Source organism: Bos indicus x Bos taurus, chromosome 8 (genome assembly GCF_003369695.1).
Source record: "Bos indicus x Bos taurus breed Angus x Brahman F1 hybrid chromosome 8, Bos_hybrid_MaternalHap_v2.0, whole genome shotgun sequence".
Lineage (NCBI taxonomy): Eukaryota > Metazoa > Chordata > Mammalia > Artiodactyla > Bovidae > Bos > Bos indicus x Bos taurus.
The window spans coordinates 97,224,064-97,231,408 of NC_040083.1; the positions used below are offsets into that span (position 1 = coordinate 97,224,064).

Genomic DNA, 7,345 nt, shown 5'->3' on the forward strand with positions numbered 1-7,345 from the left:
CTTTTTTTTTTAACTATATAAATATTTAAAATTCATTTGTATAAGAACAAATGCTATAAATAAAATTAAAGGAGGAAACACCAAATATTGGGGAAAATATCCACAGTATATGTACAGTATGTAATAAGTGAGAAGTTCATATCCTTGCTACATAGAGCCCTCTTTCAGAATTATAAGACAAAATTACTGACAACATGGACAAAATATGTGAACTTCTAGTTACAAAAGAAGAAATTAAAATGACCCATAAACAGCTTTTAAAAGTTCAGCTTTTTTAGTGATCAAAGAGCTAAATGAAACAAAATACTGTTTTTCACCTAGCACGTTGATAAATGGGGCATGTGTCTGCCTCTTGTGGGAGTGAAAGTTGATCCAACCTTTCAGGAGGGTAATTTTGCAACTTGAACCTGTAGGGAAATAAAAATGAGCATAACTTTGAATTCTAGGAATTCATTTTGGGGACATATTTAAGAGGCATCAGAAAGCTTTGGGTCTTTGGATGAGATAAGAATTACATGTTTTTTGTAGTATGTGCCTTTTTGTTTCAGGAGCTCTTGAGGGAGGCCACCCTGGTCCGAAGTGCATCTTACTTCTAACGTCTGCGTGGGCTCTAGCAAAGGATCTAGCGGAAAATACGGTTCAGGGAGTGTGTGAAGCCTGGGCCAACGCAGAGAACGAAGAGAAGACGTGGAGGTTTGTACACGCTTTCCAACCACCACCCGCTCACTCCAGCCCACTCTCCTGGGACCTGGGGAGAGGGAAAAATTGGGGCAGATCCTGATAAAAGTTCAGTGAACAGACCAGTATTTGCTGCTTAACCTCAGCGGTGTAGGAGAGCTTGGTTACTGCACATTTCTCGCCAACACCGGGTATCACGTGACTTTCAATTTTAGCAGTTTTCCTGAGTCCAGGGATGTCGCTTGAGGGTTTTAATTTGCATTTACGTGATGCACCTTTTCATATGTCTATTAGCCATTTGGCCATAGTGTGTGTATGTGTTTAAGTGCCCATTCAAGTTTTTCCTTTTCCTCTTTCCCCTTCTGCACACTTTTTTATTGGTTCTCTTTTATGATTGACATGTAGGAGTTCAGTATACATTCTGTTTACAAGTCCTTTGTTGGGTCTATGTTTGCAAACATCTTTTCTTAATCAGTGCTGTGTTTTCAATTCCTAATGGTATCTTTTGAGGAATCATTCTTATTTTTGAAGTAGTTCAGTGTATCAAAATTTTTCCTTTATGATGAGAGTTTTTTATGTCCTATTTATAAGAATTTTTTACCTACTTCAAGTATTCCAGTCATATTCATATCTAGTGAATTTTATACATTTTTTTTTTTACAAAACCTTATTGTTTTCCTTTTAACGTTTAGATCTATAATCCATCTGGAATTGATTTTTACGTGTGGTTAAGCTTTTTTTTCATGTGTTTATCCAATTGATCTGGCACCATTTATTGAAAACATCACTATGTCTTTTCTACATGGCTATGTTACCTGTATCATAAATCAAGTAATATTTATGCTTGCATCTATCTGAATTCTCTCTTCCAAGCCACTGGCCTATTTGTGCCTAAACCACCCTGTCTTAATTCCTGTAGTTTTATAATATGTCGTAGTGTAAGACCTCCAGCTTTGTCCAAGATTGTCTTGAATATTTTTGGCCTTTTGTATTTCCATGTAAATTTTAGAAACAGCTTTTCAGTTTCCACAACCACCTCAAAACCCTTAAAAACTGGCAGCATCCACCAAAGCCGAACAATAGGACTCCTGGGTAAATGGTTAACAGAAAGAAATACCCAAGAATGTTCATAGTAACTCTATTCAGAAGAGCTCCAAATTAGAAAAAAGCGAAGTGTCCATCCGCAGTAGAATGGATAAATATATAACTGCACAGCCACAGTGGAATGCTGGCCAGCAAATGGGAATAAATTAACCAGCACGCTGCAAAACAGTGAGGTTAAATCTCACAAGCATGATGTTTAGTATAAAAAGCCCAAACCGAGGGAGCTCACACTGTGATTCTATTTATACAAAGTTCCAAACAACAACAACAACAAGCAAGCAAAGTTACCTCCGGAAAGTCTTATCTTTGCTGGAGGAAGGGCCATGGTGCAGACCTTCTGGGGTGGGTGGGGGAGGTGGTGGGGGATGGGGTTGGGGGGGTTGGGAGCGCCTGATATATGTTCTTTCTCTTTGTGAATATTGAAACACTTACGATCGTGGGCATCTTATATTTCAATAAAAAGTTTCCTCAGAAATTGATTCGATTCAAGGACAATGTATTCTGAAGTCTTGCTATGTGCGGGAAACCTGATCCTGCCAGCGCTGGGGGTAAATATCAGGACAAATATAAATACAGTGTGGTTACTGCCCTGAGGGGAGTTCAGGGTTTGGGGGTGGTGATGGTGATTAGGAGCTGGAGGTGCACGCCTCTATTTTACAGAACAGTATGGAAGCGAAAGGACCACTCTTTGAGCTTTGCCTGGGGGTGCAGGAAGTTTTGTTGGTTATTGAGTGCTAAGTAGGATTTCAACTACTGTAGTCAGGGCCAGTAGTGTTTTTGAGGCCAGGAAATACAAACATATGAAACTAATGTGGCAAATTGTATTTTTAATTTGAATCAAGGTTAAAGTTTAATTTTAAGGCCTGACTAATTTCCTTGGAACTCTGGAATAGTAGGTATGTTGTAATCGGGATGGCTAATACTAAAAAAAAAACAACCCAAAAAATGACTCTTAAAAATCTCTAATATGAAGAAAATTGATACATGGATCCTTTTATCCTCTATTCTTGAGTAGACTGAACAAGTTACCAACCAATCTCATTGGTTAGATGTGGCTTCACCAATGAAGTAGTGAAATGTAATTGTATTTGTTAAGGAAGCAAAAGCACTCCCCACCCCTACCCCCTCCCCACCCCCACCCCCACCCAAAAAAACAGTCAAATTTCTCTGGTTAGTAAGGAGCTGCCAAAGGCGGCAATCACTTGTAGGTTAAGGTAGGGGAACTGCTGGATACTATGAAGCAACCAAGGAGAAGGAGATGGAATTTTCTGTCGCATCGTTGGCAATTTGAGGAAGTCCCAAAGGACCAAATGTTCTGAAAGAAATTTCGTGTAGTAAGAATATCCCCCAATTAAACCTCTTGGCTAATTCAGGTCTTCCGGAACCCCCTGGCTTCGTGAAGGGTAGTTTGCTTGCCTCCTCAGCAGTGTAAACCAACTGGATTCCACCAAATGAGGGTGAGAGCCAGGTAGGAGAGGACTCCACAGGGCTGATTCCAAGCGGTCTCCAATATACTTTGTTGCGAAGTACGCCAGCCCCTTGGAAAAGTGCCTAATGGAAAGGGGTCTCAGGGCAGACAGATAAGGGCTCCCTCCAGCCCTGCTCCGCAATTTGCATGACCTTGAGGACATCACATTACAACTTCCCTGTGCCTCAGTTTCTCTTTCTGAAACACGAGGGTCGTAGCAGACACCTCAAATCCCATAGACCTTGTGAGAATGAACTTGAATGTTTTTAAGTCCCTTAGCACAGAGTCTGGCACCCAACAGGCCTTCAGTCAATAATCATAATATTATTATTTTCGCAATGCTTTCTGGCTGATGTCATGCTGGACAATAAACACAGCATTGAGCATCTCCTTTCTAGGTCACTGTGTCCACAGTTAGGGTTCATACTGTGATTCCATTTATATGAAGTTCGAAAAACAAACCCAGCTAACGTGCACTGTGAGAAGTCACAAAAGTCCTGTCATTTGCGGAGGATGGGTCATGGTGCAGGCCTTTTAAGAGCGCACCCTCATTCACTTTGGAGATTAGGTATATCTATTCATGAGCCAAATCACAGGTTCACTTGGAGCTGGGCTCGGTCTGCAGGCAAACAATGGGAAATTGGCAATTAGGCCAGGAGTAGAATTGAACCTACTGGTCCTAGCCTTGAAAACTCAAATAGTATGTTTTGAACTTTAAAAAAACAAAACAAAACAGTAACCCACAGTGTGAAACACATTTTGTTTTGATCTCAGGGTAAGCATGTCGATAGATGAAATAAAAGTTCTACAGGATAATACTTACCTATTAATTGCAATGCATTCAGATATTTTATATTCTAAACTCTTCTATTTCCCTTTCAAAAAAAACATGTTGGTTGTAACCCACTCTACTGAATTTATTGCTTATCATTGGATTAAAACTTGTAGTTTGAAAAACACCACTGGTCCCTCTAATTACAAATGAGGAAACTGAGGTACAGAGAGGGGAAGGGTAGTTGCTTAAGAAAAGTGGTGAGTGAAACAGAACTGAAGTCAGATGTATAGACCCCAAAGCTCTTTCCAAAAATCTTTGCAACAGGTGTGTGCTCGCAAGACGATGGGCTGGGAGGGACTTTTTCTCTCTTTCTTTCTCTCTTTTTTTGTTTAATGTTTAAAAAAAGATCCACAAAGGCCCCTAGGTACAACCTTTCGGAAGCAGGCCTGTTGCTAAAGGAGATGCCGGGATATTTTTCTCCTGGAGCACAGAGCCCTGCCTTCACCTGCCAGGGCTAAGCAGCAGCCCCTAGAACCGCCCAGGCTGTGGTCAGAAGAACTGGCCGTTCTTTCCGAGGAACTGCGTGGTTCAAGATCTTGTCCTGCTTTGTGCCAATAGCGGGAAGCGGTTTGTCAATCTGCCCCCCAGGCCTGCCACTGTTTGCAGAGCTGGAGAAGGATGTCAGAACTTGTGGGACAGTCTGCAATGACAGCAAGGACGACCGAGGTTCTCAAGGGCTGTTTTTGTTGTGGGTTTGCCTACTGATGGCACTCGCACCTCTACAAGAATGGGGAGCCTGGACTTAGCTTTAAATGGAGCTTCTGAATCCTTTGTCGGGGTTCCAGGAGAAGTAAGGGCTGTTTTAGTACTCTCTCCTTATTCTGCTTTGTTAGTTATTCCGATTCTAGGCCTATCACCCTATGAGACATACACTCTGAATCTTGTTCTTCCTGCTACAGAACTTGGCCCAGTAAATGTGGGTTGAATCAAAGTAAGCTTGTGCTATTTCCCAAGAATTTGTTTCCCTTGAGCCAGATTTTGTCTTTTGTTGTTTTTTTTTTTTTTTTTTTTTAATTCAAGGAAGGACATGGACTTTTGGCCTCGTATCCACGCCTGCACCAAAGCCCAGACACCAGGTCTATGTGGCTGTGTCTAACCAGCAGATTTCTGTCCAAAGTTACACAAAGCTGATGTTGCTGAAACTTACAGGTTTCTATGACCGGAGCCTCTTGTGCCAGTTGCTACCTATACCTTGGCCTTGGCTCCCATCTGCTCTTTGGCTAAAATGCCTGGATTTGTGCCCAGGTATGTGTGCATGTCAGTCAGGTGGGAGGTGGGGCATTGCTTATCTGTCCCCTACTCATCCCCTCATACTGAGTGAGTGCCTTGCCAGTGTTCCATTGCTGGAGATACAGTGGCCAAGTGAGACAGATAAGGTCCTTGATCTGATGGTGTTTATATTCTAGAGAAAGAAAGGTACATAATAAACATGTAAACAAATGAGATAATTCTAGATAGTGTATAAGTGTTATGAATAAAAGAAAAAGGGATAATGAGATAGAATGATCCGGGCTGGGCTCTGGAGGGAGATAATGTTGATCAGAGACCTGAACTGCAAACAGACTAAGATCTGCCCTGGATTAAAGGAGGCTTCGGGAGAGTCAGCTGATGATTAGCTTGTGATGCTGGTGGAGGTGCTCATGGGGGAGAAAGGAGACAGCCCAGTCCTTGAGTACCTTCTGTGTTCAAGAAGGTGCTTTTAGACCCCTATGGATGCTTTCCCAAATGCACTGGGACTCGACTACTTTAACACTTTCTAACTTTTCTCCCTGCAAGTTGTAGATTTCTGTCTCCACCTACTTAAGACTTACGGTCTTGAAGGCATCTTCAGAGCCAACTGCCACAACATTTCAGGGTAAGGTTTGTTTTTTCTTTTTAAATTAAAAAAAAAAAAGAATATATATATATAGGGTCTTCCCTGGTAGCTCAGTGGTAAAGAATCCACCTGCTGATGCAGGAGACAAGGGTTCGATCCTTGATCCAGGAAGATCTCACATGCTAAGGAACAACTAAGCCCGTACTCTGCAACTCTGGAGCCTGTGCTCTTGAGCCTGGGAGCCACGACGAGAAGCCTGTGCACCACCACCCAAGAGTAGCCTCCACTCACTGCAATCAGGGAAAAGCCCATGCAGCAACGAAGACCCGGCACAGCCAAAAATAAATAAATACAATTATTAAATATATATATGTATATATATGGACTTCCCAGGTAGCGCAGTGGTAAAGAATCCACCTGCCAATTCAGGAGACACAGGAGACACAAGTTTGATCCCTAGGTCAAGAAGATCCCCTGGGGGAGGAAACGGCAACCCACTCCAGTATTCTTGCCTAAAAAGTCCCAAGGACAGAGAAGCCTGGCGGGCTACAGCCCATGGAGTCACAAAGAGTAGGACATAACTGAGCGACTGAGCACAGCATATATACATATATGTGTATATATGTCAAAACTGTATTCTTTTGTAAACAACATTATGACAAGAACTGAAGAAAGGAAAAAAAAAATCACTCCACATCTGTCCATCATTACAAGCAAGACTATTTCTTTAGGGGGTAAGGGTTAGTTGCTCAGTCATGTCTGACTCTTTGCAACCCCATGGACTGTAACCCGCCAGGCTCCTTGATCCATGGGATTCTCCAGGCAAGAATACTGGAGTGGGTTACCATTTCCTTTTCCAGGGGATCTTCCTGACCCGGGGATCGAACCTGGGTCTCCCACATTGCAGGCAGATTCCTTACCATCTGCTCTACCAGGGAAGACCAGTATGATCGCTTAATTCTTGCCAATATGTATACTGTTTATATATTTCATTAGGTGAGAGTGAGCCACAGTATGGAGCAAGATATAAATAATTTACCAGTTAATAGTCTGTCTTCCTTTCTCCAACCCACCTACTGACTGAAACTATCTATTACAGGGAACCAGACATTGTGTGAATTGTTTAAAGCGCATAATCTTGAATAATCACCACGACAATCCTGTGAGGTAAGTACTATTATTATTCTCATTTTACAGAGGAGAAACCCAAAGCTCAGAAAGATTAAATAAATTGCCTAAGATTATGCAAATTGTCACCACTAGTGACAGACAGGATTCAAGCCTAAAATCTCAAAGCCACTGTTTTCTTGACCCTTATCCATGTTCCTTCCCTGCAGCTCCATCCATTATAGGGAGATTTACTCCAAATCAGGTTTTTTGAAAAGAACTTCTGCTTCTGCCTAGTGGAGTTTCCTTCATATTCATGCCACACACTTACTGTAAA

General features: G+C 41.9%; 1 long non-coding RNA gene across 1 annotated transcript; it reads left to right on the plus strand.

Moving 5' to 3' along the window:
• The first annotated feature begins 553 nt into the window (after positions 1–553).
• On the plus strand, positions 554–7,073 carry LOC113897889. The gene is made up of 4 exons (XR_003512444.1): positions 554–693; positions 5,106–5,330; positions 5,862–5,940; positions 7,001–7,073. It is a non-coding gene; the product is annotated as an uncharacterized LOC113897889 (long non-coding RNA).
• The last annotated feature ends 272 nt before the right edge of the window (positions 7,074–7,345 follow it).